The 15,558-nt window shown below is 43.2% G+C and overlaps 1 long non-coding RNA gene across 2 annotated transcripts; it reads right to left on the bottom strand.

Moving 5' to 3' along the window:
• Nucleotides 1–581: 581 nt before the first annotated feature.
• Nucleotides 582–14,872, bottom strand: LOC122157921. 2 transcript variants are annotated; one of them, XR_006168069.1, is made up of 4 exons: nt 14,718–14,872; nt 13,400–13,517; nt 9,171–9,247; nt 582–1,623 (listed from the first exon to the last, which is right to left on the bottom strand). It is a non-coding gene; the product is annotated as an uncharacterized LOC122157921 (long non-coding RNA). The 2 variants fall into 2 exon arrangements; XR_006168070.1 differs by lacking the exons at nt 582–1,623; nt 9,171–9,247 and adding an exon at nt 9,266–11,169.
• Between the last annotated feature and the right edge of the window lie 686 nt (nt 14,873–15,558).

Genomic DNA, 15,558 nt, shown 5'->3' with positions numbered 1-15,558 from the left:
CGCCAGTACAGTAATGCAACAAATAAATTTTGAAGAGAAGGTATTGATTTTGAATTGTAGCTTCATGTATACATGCAAGACTAAGATAAAGCTTTTAAAATACACTTAGCATTTATGGGGAGAAAAGGCCAAAGATCTGGTCTTAAATTCTGAGATTGAAGTGCTAACATTTATTCTTCTTTCTGAAGGCAACACCAGCAGCTCCTCCAAGTGAATAATCTCTAGGAAGGGATTTCCACGGGGTTAAATAAAGGTAAGGGCAATGTCCCGTAGGGCATCATCTCCCCAAAAAACTGGCTATTGTGTGTGTGTTCTTACCTAGCATTCATAAAGGAGGTAAACTGTACTCTTTTTCTGCCTCAGTTATTTTACAGCAGTTCTGCTCTGCCTGGGCTGCAGTAGTGAACCAAAAGCTTTGCTGATGTTGGCCTCAAGAGCTTCCTTGAATGGTAGCTCTCAATTACAGTTTGCCTTTTCCTTTACTTAGAAACTTTGTTTTTAAAGTTTTATTCATGAGCTGGCCTTCCTCATTGCAGGAGATTGATTTGAAAAGTTCAATTTCCCTTCCCCTTCTCCCTCCCTCCCAAAGAAATTTTTCTTTCATAAGCTCAGAAGCAAAAACATTGTTAAATTTTCTGTTAAATGACTGCTCGAGGGCTTTATGGAACCTTAACTTTCCAAAGGAGTCTGCAAGAAATCAGGAAGAGCATTTTACTAAGAGCTTATTAAAAATATCCTGATAAATGTCTGTATTTCTGAAAATTCAAAATGCAAGTGAGATGCCATGTTGCTCCGCTAGAGAAAAAAAGAGAATTTAGGACAATGAGCTAGAAGAACAGAGTATTCAGAAGGTAAAATGTTTGATAGTCCCTGGTTTGTATTTATTTCTCAGTTTTCTAGGTCTGTATCTTGCAGTGGATTAGAGGATGTTTCTATTAAACAAAAGTGAGTATTAAGCAGTTACAGAATATGTTTTTGATTGTATTAAAGGACCAGTTTTCCACAGCAGTCGGTTTTTAACAAGTCTCTACTGTTCATTTGGGCAAATGCATGCACACAGGTATCATCACTTCTAAGGGTCTGGGAAAACAAGTATAGTATCAAGATACGAACTGAAAGTCAATAAATTTGGGTAGTGCCAACACAATGGGGAACAAACATTTCATCAGCAACTCCAAGAGAATTCCAAGATCCTTCTGTGGCACTCCTCTTGTGACTGATGAGTCCATTAGCCCTGATATCTCATCAGTCTCAGCAGAAATATCAGTCTCTCCAGGAATCAACCTGTTTAGGACACCATGCAGCACATTTCATCTGGCAAGTGGAGATTGTTCAGCACAAAACGTTGTTTCCATTATGTATTAAATGGGCAACCACATCAGCTATAGTTCATGGCTAGTCTTAAAGAATAACCATATGAAGAATGCACAGCTGATGTGACATTCTTTAGGCTGAGTAAGTACAGACTGCTGAAAGAAGATATACATTCATCTCTCTCCATTGTTTTCTCCAAATTTCTGAAATAACTTCATTGTTGACAGCCATGACCACTTCATCTGCATCTAAGAGTCAGGGGGTGTTAGGTATTATCAGCAGTGAATCACCCAACTTCACAGTTTTCTCCTAAAAGAGGAAGATAAGAAGTGGAATCATAAATAAGATTGTAAACAGCAAGAGAGCAAAGATCCCTCAATCCCAGGTTTGGAAACAAGCTTGACATTGTGCTGCCCAAAAGAAAATAAAAGGCCACTGTCACTGTTATGTGTACCTACCGTCTCACCACAAGTCCATTAATAGATCACTGGTCAAAATTCCCTCCACAAAATTCCACTTCAGAAAACTTTTTGCTTCCAAAGGGACCGAAGGCTCAGATACAGATCAAATCATCTTACTCACGAAATAAGATAAAATTTTCACATTGAGGGATAGACAGGTGTACAATCAGCCACAGGCAGCAAGGATTTTGCAAAATGCCTACTATTCATCATCTGATGTCGTTAATGACCAAATTACTGGCTGAAGACCTGTGGAGTTTCCATTTCCTGACGTAGCAGAGTGGACTACAGGCTAGAATGTGCTGTAACAGAATAACTCAAGAGAACAGTGCTTGGTCACTAACTACAAAATGCTGCTGAAAAATATACCAAAAGCTGAACCGCCTCTCCTAGTCCTGCTGACACCACTTACTTGTGCTTCAATCTAACATATTTCTCTGCCTTCAGTAAATAAATGTACGAGTAAAGAGCATGCAGCTAAGAGAAGTTATTCCATTTCCCCACCCCACCCCTTTGGGATCAGTATATGTAATAAACTGTAATAAACTGTAATAAACTGTAATAAACTGTAATAAACGTATTACTTCTTGGCCAAGTATCTCCCAATCTGAAGGGGCCATTTGACTTTTAAAAGCATACAAGTACTGTCACCAGCCCACTGTTGATTTCTTGTCAATTATGCTTGCTGCCTAAAGTTTTAACTGCAACATTAAGTAACTGGAAGAAGAATGAAAACAAGAAGTATCTCAATTTATAGGAGAATGCAGAAGGTATCACCTGAAATCCACACACAAAGCTTTGGTTCAGCCTTAATAGTAAAGTCCAACCTGATGAGCATAAGATGGCCTGAATGGCTCTGGCAAGATGATGAAGGCATTGGCATGAAGTGAGTTCTTTGGGGTAAGGATGAGTGCAACTGGCCAACCCTGTCCTACTGGTCCTGCCTGCTACTCCTAATGGACATTGGATGAAGAAAATCATAGAGAACAGGCTAGCTGTTATTATGGGATGCAAAAGGCCTGGGAGACCAGGAACTATGTACCAGAGGAGCTGATGCAGGAGACAATCTTGTGAAATATAATTTTGACGTCTAGCATTTAGCTGTGCTTGCTGCCCAAATATCATCTTAAGTAGGTTTTAACACATCTATATTATAACTGAAACTACTGATCTCTTACAAATATCTAGAGTATCTATATTTTCTGGACAAAAAAGGAAGGCAGAAGTCAAGAGCAAATACATGTCAGAAATTACATGTTTCTATGAAGAAAATTAAAGCAAAGGACTGTTCATGATATTCCTCCACAAAGGAAAGAAGGCTCGGGCTTATCAGGAGGCAGCTATAACAAAGAACAAGTTCAGATTTCAGTCATGCAGTTCTTTAAAGGAGTTGCTGTTAAATACCAGCTATTTCTGCTCTCCTGTGAAGAAGAACACACTACCAAAAGTAAAGCTAACAGGAAAAACCACGATTATTCTTCTGTGCTTCCCAATGTCAACACAAGCAAAGAAAAAACTTGCTCAATTACTTGCAGAGACAGCTGTAAACTAGAGAACCTTCAGAAACTGCTGTCAAGGTACACTAATCCCTTTGCACTTAGCACAACGCTGCAGATATAGTAACATCTTTAGCAGCTGGGATTTGCACACAGCTCCTTTTATGCACAGGACCACAGGGCCTGGAATTCTGTTGTGGATACACAAGATCTGATATAGTCTGTTAGCCTCAGCTTGGCTGAGAGACATTTAACAAGGCACTGCTCTTACCCTCAGGGTCTTCAGTGAAATGAAGGCCTTCCCACTGCCTTCAGCTTTCCCTAATTATTCACAAACTGTGTGTGTCCTACTACTACCTAGAAGGTCTGTGAAACAGTTTCTGTAGTTCCCTTCCCTGCCAGCTCCCCTGCCATATCACCTCTCCTTGGAATTTGAGCCTGAGAGCCTTTTCTCAAGATTAAGCATCTGCTGTGGTAGCCAGGAGGTAGTTTTTTACATATTAATGATGATGCAAAGAAAGCTATATAGGTAAAATGTAAGGTAAATGGTAAAACAGGCTCTGACTCCCTGTGCAAGTGGCAAATCAGGCCGGTACGACCTTTTGTGTTGGCAGATAGATGTTGGAGAAGCAGCTTTCTAACAGGATGGTAAAATGTGCTTCTGAAAGCAGAACCATAACGTTCCTCTTCATGTGTTAAATCACAGACCAAAAAACCCTAGAATCTCCTTAAAAGGAATGGACTGCCGATCAGTACTCAGACGTTTCAAGGAAAGTTTCTGCTACTCATAGAACTGTTTGAGATGGAAGAGATCCTTAAAGGCCATCTATTCCAACTCCCCTACAGCGAACAGGGACATCTATCTATGCTAGATCAGGTTCTCAGAGCCCCGTACAGCCTGACCTTGAATGCCTCCAGGGATGGGGAATCCACTGCCTCTCAGGGCAACCTGTGCCAGTGTCTCACTGTAAAAAAACACTTTCGTTATCACAGAATCACAGAATCACAGAATCACAGAATCATCCAGGTTGGAAGGGACCTCAAGGATCATGTAGTTCCAACCCTCCTGCCTAGCAGGGCCACCAAACACACACATTCAGATCAGGTTGCCCAGGACCCCGTCCAACCTGGCCTTGAACACGTCCAAGGACGGGGCATCCACAACCTCCCTGGGCAGCCCGTTGCAGGGCCTAACCACTCTCCTTGTATAGAACTTCCCCCTAACATCCAACCTAAATCTTCCCTCCTTCAACTTGGATCCATTTCCCCTAGTCCTGCTGTTGTCAGCCCTTTTGAAGAGTTTACTCCCCTCGTGGGTGTAGGTTCCCTTCAGGTATTGATAGGCTGCAATGAGGTCACCCCGCAGCCTTCTCTTCTCCAGGCTGAACAAGCCCAACTCCCTCAGCCTGTCCTCATAGGGGAGGTGCTCCAGCCCCCTGATCATCTTAGTCGCCCTCCTCTGGACCCCTTCCAAAATCTCAATGTCTTTCTTGTACTGAGGGCTCCACACCTGGACACAGTACTCCAGATGGGGCCTCACAAGAGCCGAGTAGAGAGGGACGATCACCTCCCTGTCCCTGCTGACCACCCCTCTCCTGATGGAGCCCAGGATCCCATTTGCCTTTCGAGCTGCCAGAGCGCACTGCTGGCTCATGTTCAGTCTCTCGTCCATCAGGACCCCCAGGTCCTTCTCTGCCGAGCTGCTCTCAAGGACCACTCCTCCCAGCCTGTACGGGTGCCTGGGGTTCTTCCGGCCCAAATGCAAAACCTTGCACTTGTATTATATCTATATTCAATGTTTTTCACTCTTTTACTTTGAAACCATTTCCCCTTGTCCTATCCTACCCTGCTAAAGAGCCTGTCCCTCACCTTACCAGCCCCTGTTAAGATACTGAAAGGCCACTATCAGGTCTCCCTGGAGCCTTCTCCAAATTGAACAGCCTCAGTTTGTTATCACAGGGCAGGTGTTCTATTCCTCTGGGGCCCTCCTCTGCTCATGCTTCAACATGTTCACATCCCTCCTGTACTGAGGACTCTGTATCTGGACACAGTACTTCCTCCTGAGGAAGTTTCCCTGTTTCACTCCACCTCACCTCAGAGGCAACTTGGAGTTTTTGGCATTTAAGTGGCAGGCCTTCAGCTAAAGACTCAGACACCTGAATCAGGCAAGCCAGATCTGCACTCAGACATTGAGCATAGGCACTTTCTTTATCAACACTTTGTTAGAGCAGCATCTGTACACAGGGGCAACTTTCATGTGATAGAGGCCATTATTTCATGGATAGATGTTAAGAGAGAGAGAGAGAGAGAGAAAGAAAAAGGGAGAGAGAGAGAGAGAATGAAATAAGAGATGGCACCACAATGGTCAGATGGTCAGTGAAATGGTTCGCATAAATTAGATGATTAATTAGAAAATTAGAACTGTATGGAGGAATTTGTCATTCTGGTCCTTTCCCTAACCTCTTGAGGTCGCATTTTCAACAGAAAGATCTTGTGCTTTCCTGATACCTCCTCTGGAAGTTGTTAGGAAATGGTTGCAACTGAGTAGAAAAGCAAGCAGACAGCTTTTGAGCATGACCAAGAGGACTCCACAGAGTCAGAACAGAGAGGTACTGCTTGAACACATTGAAATCCATCTTTCTGAGACTCTCTGATCCCATCCTTTTGTCATTAACAGCATCAGCCATGCTCACAGGGGCTCAATTTGTAATCACCCCTCTTATATCTGCCACTTTGCACTTTTCACAGAAAGGACCAAGTCATCAGGACAAAGCCCATAAAGGAGTGAAAAAAACCTAATTTCCAGTAACACTACCAAAGAAGATTTGGGGTTGCATTGTGCTATACCTGTAAAAAGTTCCTCAGAGAGCAAGCAGGAAGACAGAATACATTTCAGTGTGTTTTACAGTTACAAGGAAGCTGGTCAATTACAGCAGTTCCTGAAGTAGTAATAACTGAGGCAAATTTAATGCATTGCTCTTTGGAGTCCAGTGAGACTTTCTATCATACTTAAGGACAGAACATTATCAAAGCTGTAATTTCATTCCATTCCATTGAGATAAGACTTTCTTATCACAGGCACATGAAGTAACTGTAAAACTGAAAACCATACATGAGCAAATGATCTGGTGGCAGAAGTAGTGAACTGGACATACTCAAGGTCAGGCAGGACGACGCTCTGAGCACCTGATCTAGCTGTAGGTGTCCCTGTTCATTGCAGGGGAATTGGACCAGATGGCCCTTAAAGCTCCCTTCCAAATGATTCTATCGGTCTATGTTTCTGGGATCTACTTTTCTTTCAATGTGAAGTAAGCAATGCCTGAGTTACCTATTCCAGAGACTCTACCAGATATTAGACAAATAAAATAGCCAACTGAAATAAAGATCAAAATTTTCCATAGCATCTAGAGCAGCTACTGCCTCCTTTGTGATAATTTATAAGGATCTATACTTGCAGAAAGAGTAGATCAACAGCCTGTCTCAGTCAGCCTAAGCTTGGAATTGGTGATCAGGAAAATAAATAGGAGAGTTACAGAAAATTCCATCTCTACAGATTGAATTTGCCTTGGGCCTTCCAGAACCTCCTGAAGCTTAGAAAGTGCTCTAAAACAGCAATCCTTTTCCTGGAGAATAGTGTGACATTTTCATCTGCAGAACTGTAGGGGTGATACAGCAAAGAACCCGGACAACTGCCTCAGCAGAGAAGCACCATGGTTTGTGTATATCTTACAGCTTTAGCGAAAAAAAAAAAGCGAAGTGATTTTGACTACGTAACTGATAAGCTGATACTGTATATATACCCAACAAAAACTGCCTGGCTTTTAAAGGACATTTTGTCTGTCTTCCTTCCAATGTGCTCCCAAAGCTACCTCTGGAAGGTACTAGCTTCCATCTTAACATAGATGCAAGGGAAAAAAAAGGGTTTCCTTAGCTGTGTATATTCAATTCAAGCTGTTTTCCTCTCTTGTACTTGTTGACATATCTTGTCCGAACTTGCTTTAGCTCATACTTTTTATTCTTCCCAATAACAAATGAGTGAAGCAGCCAAAGACAGAATTTAACTCCTCATACTTCCCCTACCTTCAAATTAACCTCTTTTACACTTCTGAAATGTGTAGTCTTGTACTGGAAAGCCTTCTTTCTTTCTGAGCAAGTCATGAACACAAAAAATTTTGCTTGACAGGAATGCTGCAGCATTTCACGTGACTTTTTTTTTTTAATCTCTTAACAGCTTAAAAGAAACGTCTTTTTTTTTTTTTTTTTTTTTTTTCCTAATTTTTAATCTTTTTACAGGGAGAGGAAAAATTCTTATGCTCACCCTGTGAGTGAAGTTAAAATTACATACCCACAATTTTTTCTCCTCACTGCACCATTCCTGGGTAAAGCAACCTCTCTGGAAACAATAGTCGAGCTTTAGGTATCCACTGGGAAAACAGCATCATGCTTGATTTAACATCCTTCTCATGGGATTCATTCTTGCTAAAGTGCCTGCGTGGTTTATGCCAGACTGGAAACACAATTCACATGTGAATCCAGCACTTACTGGGAAGTAAGTCTTTAATACTGATAGAACTTAACAGGAGTGAGCATCCCATGGATTACAAAAGTGCACCTGAGAAATATCCCCCATCAGGAGAAAACCAAAGGCTCACCCGACTGGTGTGAGAAGGAGAAAGCTGAATATCAGCATCTGTCTCCAATACAACCAAAAGCTGTGTCCAGAAAATAATTACCATTAGATTATATGGTCAGATAATGAGCAGAACACTGTCAGTGCCTCAGAATTCACAAACAAAAACGTGAAATAAGCAGGATCATTTTAAAAACACTCTTCAGGTGTGAGAGAGACCTTTCAAGCAATATACACAAATAACACCTCAATCAAAATGCTCTATTGCATTCTGAGCAGTACCCACCAGAAATTTTCCAGGATCCTATACTTGATGTACATATATATATACAAGAAACAAACAAACAAAAAACCATCTTTACCAGTAACAAAGCTTGAGAGGTAAAAGAGTGTTTGTTCACATTCACCCACTTGACACTAAGCATGCCTTTGCTGTTCACACACCTGGAGACTGTTCAGTGACAGAACTGCAGATAGCATAATTTTTGGATTTCTAATTCTGTAATGTATACCTGAAACTCCACCCCCACCCCCATGTCTTACTACATGTGCAGTCTGCTTGATTCAAAGAGATCTGCATAGCCAAACCTGCTCCACTGCTATTTACCACAATTCTATAAGTAGTAAATAGCACATTGTTTCTCTTGGTAGCCATTCATGTGACAACTACCTTCATTTTGTCATTTATAGGAATTGAGGGACTGAGAGCATTAGGCTTCTTACTGCTGTTTGTGGAACAAATTGTCTCAGAACTTACAGAAATAAGACAGAGACAGGGAGAAATAATGTACATCATTACCTGGGACTCCTCAATCTTTGAATCACAAAGTCATTTGCCCTTCTGGACAAGGAGGAAAAGTCCAACTATAAAAGGGAGACTACAGAAAGGTGTTGAGTTCTGCAACAATACCGAACTAACAGCTTTCCTTGTCCATATGATGAAAGAAAATGAAAATCCCTGACAATATAATGAATCCCTGAATGACAATGGAGCTACAGGGAGACAATAAAACTTGTCACCATAAAGCATGAAGATGACAGATCAGTGCAACTTAAGTTTGTTACTTGACAAGCTCTTAGATTTTTGCACCGCATTCTTCACGTAAACTGAGTCCAAAGTAAACAAGCAGATATGCAGAACAAGTAAAAGAAAACAAACAAACAAAATCCAACAAATCAACAAACAAACCTCAGTTTGAAGAGGAAAAGGAAAGAAACTGATTCAGATTCAATTTGAAAGGAAGTGGAGGAGCCCGTTTCAGAAATTACCTGGAAGTTGCAAATCATGGACAGGCTATGGTCCAGTTGGTCATCTGCCCCATACGAAGTTCCTAAACATTTAAAAACTAAGAAAGAAAAGTCAAGCTTTTGGATATACAAAGTTTGACTACTACAAATCTGTAGGCAATTTCAAAAGAATCAGGAGGGCAGCATTCCACTCCAGAAAGCAGAAAAAAGACATTTTTCCTGTTTCTTGATACCATTCTGTACATTCATGCAATATCTAACATAGTGGGATCTCGAAGTGACTGGGCTTTGTCCATGGTGCTATAATAGCAATAATAGGCTTGCTGAAATTAGTGAATTCATAATGGCTTCAAAGGACTCTGCCTCAAGGCACTGAATAATTTCTAGAGCCTGTTTTTATTCAAATTGTTTTCTCTGGAAAAAAAAATCATTTGTACCTCTTAGAGACAGGTCACTCATATAGACGGAGGCTGGTGAAGGAAAGCAGAAGTAAAAAAGCAGTTGTTTGGTAGCAAAGCAGTATTTCTTGCTGACAACAATAAATGCAGCCTTCTCCTAATGACCAGCAAGATCTAACCATAGGCAAACAAAACTGAGAGAAGAGACAAAGCTGGAAATATTCCCACTGGAATCTAACTAGCATCTAAACACTCACTGTTAAATTCTGTTGAGAAATTTTACATCTTCAGCAAAAAAATAACAGTATTTGCAGATGAATTCTGACTGTTCCTTCCTGCCATGCAACTCTTCATTATTTATTCTCATTTCCCCTTCATTCTTCCTTTAGGACTTACATTACTTGTTGGAAACACGTCCCTTGTTTGGGAAACAGGATTTTATAACACCTACTCCCACTTTTTGGCAGAATGGGAAGGCTATAGAAATGAATATTATTTAATTTGCTTTCATATGTTCACATTTTAGAAGAATGAGATAAATCTGGGAAGTATGGATCATTGCAGAGAGAATTTCAGTCTGGGAAGAATGAGTCTGAGATGTTAAGGTGGGCTGATGTGTAAGATAAATATATTTGAAGGCCTGCCACAGAGAAAGCATTCTCTTTTACTGAGCAGGAATTTCATGGAAGAAAGGTAAGGTTTTCTCCCTACATAGAGGTAGCATTAGGAGATGGGACAATCTCTTCTTTGTATGTGAGAGATTTTGGTTTCCAGACACCCTTGCTAGCCTTCTGGATCTGTTGCCTTCTTCCTACACATCCAGATATTAATAGAGATCGCACTTACTCCTCTCTAGCATCAACATCTCAACTATTTTTTTGGTTTGGACATAGCTCATTGTGAAGAGGGGCAGTGACTACAAACACTGAGTGAACAAGGGGTTCCTGGGAAAGAAGGACATTATTTGTATTTGACATCAGGGGGGGGGAAAAACCCACAAAGCAGGACTTAAATGAACACATCTGCCAATGTTGATTAGCTTCTTCTAAAAATAAAGGGTTGATGCTGATAAGTGTTAGTAGAGAAAACCTGACTGCCTTTGCTGCAGACAGGGAGCTGAACTTCCACACTAGTCAGTCCTGCACCATGCCCATGCATTACAATCATACAAAAGATTCCTATAATACAGAAGAAACACAAACCTCCATATCTTATAAATAACAATCTGCAGACCCTAAGTGAATACAAGGATGTAATTCACTCTAGGATTTCTGCAGCTGTTAATAAATCACTCAAGCTGCACTCTGGCAGCTTATGACATCAGCAGCAGCCCTCAAGTGAATTACAGCCATTAATTTACACAGAGGAGGCCATCTATCATCTATTATTGACCATCTGTTACTGAGAAAATGTATATTTTTTAATAAATTATGAAGATTTTGATAGAAAATGGTCTTTAATTTCATTCATTTTCACATGCATTTGTGATGTTTAACTTCAAGTTTGTAACCACCGGTACAAACTGATCTGTGACACCAGTTGAAAGCAATCACGCGTTGTTGGCAGTGGCACAAGTATCTCATGGCTCCTCCGGGAGGTGCAGCATCGGGTGCTTAAGGCTCCTGATGGATATAAGTGGAAGAGAAGACATGTACTTACTCAGCAGACAAAAGAAACAAACTCCTAGTGTGTCCAGTGCAATATAAAGTGCTTATCCACTGCTCGCTATGCCCTTTGCAATGTGAAACCTGTTAACACTTTGTACAACATCATTTCTTCCAAATAGTAAAAATAACAGCTATCAAAAATCTGCTTACTGTCAACAGAAGGTAAAACATTATCTCAAAGGAAGAATCAAGCTTATTACACCTGCTGATTTACTGCAGCCTCTTCCTTGCACTTCTATTTCCTCCTGTTTCTACTTCACGAGGTGGCATCGCTGTGCCCTTACCATCAGCAGAGTTTGGGTATAGTATATATGCAATTTAAAACTGCAACAGGAGTCATAGCAGCTACAAGACATAGTGTTATTTTTAAAAGAGGTTATTGTTAATGCTTTGAAAAACTTGGAGATTTCAGGAGATTTTAACATAGGGCTTGTACAATAAATAGGAGTGCTTTGGGGCAGTGAAATTGGGCAGTGCTTGAGTGCTTCTGAGCAATGGAGAATGAGGGGGAGGGGTCAAACTATGCATGGGAATCAGCTTGGAGCGTGTGTGAGTAACAAACAGCTCAGGGCTGGCTCAGAGCAGTACCACCCTGAGTTATTCAGTGTGCTCTGTTCCCAGATACTCCTCTCAGTGCTATAAAACTTTCCCTGCATGAGGTGCCCCTAGCCAGGTAGGTCTGTGGGAGAGCCAAAACATGTATGACAACTCAGCTTTGTTAGTGGCGCACACACACACCCAGATGCCTGTTTCAGAAAATGCTTACACTGGGGCTATGCAAAAGTCCTCCATAACAAAAGTAGGCAAAAAAAAAAAAAAAAAAAAAAAAAAAAAAAAAATCCCAAATGCCTACGTGGCTGAGTTAAACTGTCAAGTGGCCAATGGACTTTTCAGTTACATGTTTGTACTCCTCAAAATCGCTCGTAACTACAGTCTCCGAGTCAGATCTGCAAATAAAAGAAGAATAAACAACAGCATTCCTGTCACACAGGGACAACACACCTTTAGTTCAGCAAAAGCCATTTCTTTTCCTGGAAACTCAATTTGGCTTTTGTACCACTGGACAGTATTTGATGCAGTTGTTCTTTATGGAGGTGAAAGGACTGAGGGTCTGGTTCTGAAAAGGTAGGAGCTTGGACCTGTGTGATGCCCTACATGAGCGCAATGCAGCAGTCTCCACACCTAACTCAAATCCAAAGTTCAAGTTTCCTGTCTTAAAAGATATGGATTTACAAAACCACTCATCACATAAAGATTTTAATAACTCGATTTTTAAGTGAAAACTGGATGCTTTCAAAACGTTTGCAATATTATGGTTACAAGGTCACAGCCTATGTGAGATGTTGAAAATGCAAATCTCCTCAAGGTGGAAAGAGCTACAGACTCAGCAAAGAGTAAATGTAGTTATTTATAAATTGTGCAACTATCTACAATTTAGGAACACTACTTCAGGAATTAAAAACTACTGATTCCTGCCAATGCACACTGAAATAAACTCATCTGGCATACATTCTACATCTTTCAGCCCTGTATTATCGGAAAAAAATTATCCAGCGGAAGTCACAAAATCATCATGTGACTGAAATCCTGGGTAATGTGACTGAAATAAACTTTTACTCCTGTAAGAAATAATGCCATCATGCCTGTTCTTTGATAATTAACCAAGAAGCAATAAAAGTTTCAGATCTGAGACCCTTTGCATTCCTGTGAGGACTAAGCCTAAATGATAGCACGAATTTAGGAAGTGAAAGTTATGTTGAAATTCTCTATGGGGTTTTTACAGTACGAAATACAACAACTTTCTGATGACATCTAGTTGGAGCCAGTCACCATGTGTCTGCTGGTTTTCAGAACAAAATATGGGCAGGCAAAATAGTTTAACAGAGTAGACTTATTTTTGAAGCATGCTATCACGATTTGACCACCTGACTTTCTGATTTTCAAAGACGTTTTGCGTTATTGAATGAAAGAGCTACAGTAGGAAGCTGCTAGAACGTAGGAAAAATAACAAAACTGACTGCAACCAAACTGAAAAGCCACCAGAACAGCAGCAGAAGTAAGTTTTAGATATTCTCAAAGAAAGTCATTTCAGTCTGCTCCGCTTTGCTTTCAGATCACAAGTTTGATCCTGCAGGAGGGTGTAAATGAAGTTTGCTGCCCTTCCTTCAGCTCCATTCACACTCACCATGCACAGCCGAACTGCAGTGATCCCTTCATGCCACTGGGACCAGAGATGGCATCGCCTGATCCCACGCTATGCAGCACCCACCCACTCCATGCAGGCACTGAACAGGCTGAGGCACCTATAAAACAATATACAAATGCTGTCACTAATACTATCAGTGTCACTGCCTGGTGACCTATTAATAACGAATTCTGGTCAAAGTAAAGCTTTCTGGGGTTTGTAAATTAAATGTAAAAACTGTGCTAATCTGGTTTAACAACGTGGCATGGCAAGGCTGAACTTCAGGAGGAATGCCTTGTTACAGTAACATCCATTTGCTCAAAATTTGTGTTGTTGGAATCCATGCCTTCTCTAGAAACTGCAACACTTGGGTAATTAAAGTAAAATTAAACCCAGTTCCATGTGAAAAGAGTGTTTTATTAACAACCTTAAACATAGTTTCCTACTAAGTACCACCAGAAGGCTTCCAGTACACGAAGGGAGCTGATAAACAGGAGGAGGACTGACTTTACACAGTGTAATGCTGATGGGACAAGGGGGAACGGCTTTAAGCTAAAAGAAGAGATTCAGGTTAGACGTAAGGAGGAAATCCTTTACTCAGAGGGCAGTGAGGCTCTGGCAACAGCTGCCCAGAGGGCTGTGGATGTGCCATCTCTGCAGGAGCTCAGGGCAGAGCTGGATGGGCAGCCCGAGCTGGTGAGGATGAGCCCTGCCCACAGCACGGAGCGGGACCTGGGTGGGTTGTAAGGTCCCCTCCAACCAAACCGTTCTGTGATCCTCTGATGATCACAGAGGAACCCACAATGCTGGCAAGCGGCTCTCCGAACTTTCTCTGCAGCCAATACTTCCCACAAACGTTCACGGTGACTGATAGCGAATGCAAATACTCTAAAAGCTTCTGCTAAACTTATAAAAATAAAATTTACGCCTGAGAACAAACCGTACCGCTGCGTCAAGAGACACAAAGGGCAACTTTAAAATATCGGGCGTGCAGTAAAACTCGTGAACTTTGAGCAGAACGCGGCCGTGCGGGTGCCCCAGCAACCGCACCGAGGCGCTGCCCCAGGAACACACCCCGTCAGCGCCCGCAGGAGCACCGCCCGGCGGGGAGAGCAGCCCCTGCTGCCCCGCCGTCCGCAGGCGGTACCGCGGCGCTCTCGGCGCATCTCCCTGAGGAGAGCGGTTGGGCGCCATTTTTAAAGAGCCCTGTCAGGGCACAAGAAGAAGCAGGTGCCTACTGCTCACTGAGGTGGCGGCCCTGCCGGGAGGGCTACGACCGCACATACGGTTTGGGGCTGGAAAAGGGACACCTGCATACCGTAGAGGGGCGGACACGAGACCACTCGCCCTTAAAGCGCCGGAACGAGCAGCGCCTGCAACGGGATGCCTCACATTTAAAGGGCAGCCCTGGGCGGAGGGATCCCGGCAGCACGCAGCCGGCCGGCGCTTCTTACTCCCCGTGCACCGCCGAGTGGCGGGGCGGCCCGGACCTCGTTTTCTCCACGGAATCCCTGCGCCGCGCACAGCGGTCATGGGCGCTGCGGTCCCAGCCGTCCGTCCGCCGCGGGCGAGGCGCGGAAGCTCGCTGAGTCGCGGCCTGCCCCTGCGCCGGCCCGCGTGAGGGGGAGGTGGGGAGCGGCGCGGCTTGAGGAAGGAGGAGGAGGAGGGCTCGGTTTTCTTTCGAGCGGTGTATCCTTCCGCGCAACGGGCACAAGAGGCTGGAGCCGCGGTGTCCCTCCGCCGCCGGCAGCGCAGGGGCAGGCGGCGCCTCTCCGGAGGGGGCGAGGAGGTCGCGGCTTCACGGGAGAGAGAGGAAGAAACTTAGAAGCGCGGTGGCTGGAGCGACGGATCTCCCGGCTCGGCTGCCCGGCGGAAAGAGGCCTTCAACACAGAAAGAGAAACACGAGAAGGAGGAGAAAGCGGCGGCGGCCACCGCCGGCCCTCACCGCCGCCCCGCGGGGTCCCTGCGAGGGAGCCCGGGGGACTCTTTTTCGCGGGGTCCGGCGGAGGGATCTCTCGGCGGCTCGCTCCATCGCCTCCCCCCTGCACCGCTCGCCCCTCGGCGCCGCCATCTTGGATTTTAATCCGCCATTTTTTTCCTCCCCCCACTCGGAATTATTTTCTACCACTACCTCCGTGCTTTTTTTTTTTTTTTTTTT

This window comes from Centrocercus urophasianus, unplaced genomic scaffold, assembly GCF_019232065.1.
Source record: "Centrocercus urophasianus isolate 14NV4802_14NV808 unplaced genomic scaffold, USGS_Curo_1.0 seq_14, whole genome shotgun sequence".
Taxonomy (NCBI): Eukaryota; Metazoa; Chordata; class Aves; order Galliformes; family Phasianidae; genus Centrocercus; species Centrocercus urophasianus.
Note: the sequence above shows the minus strand (reverse complement) of the source record. Positions and strands in the feature narration are given on the sequence as shown.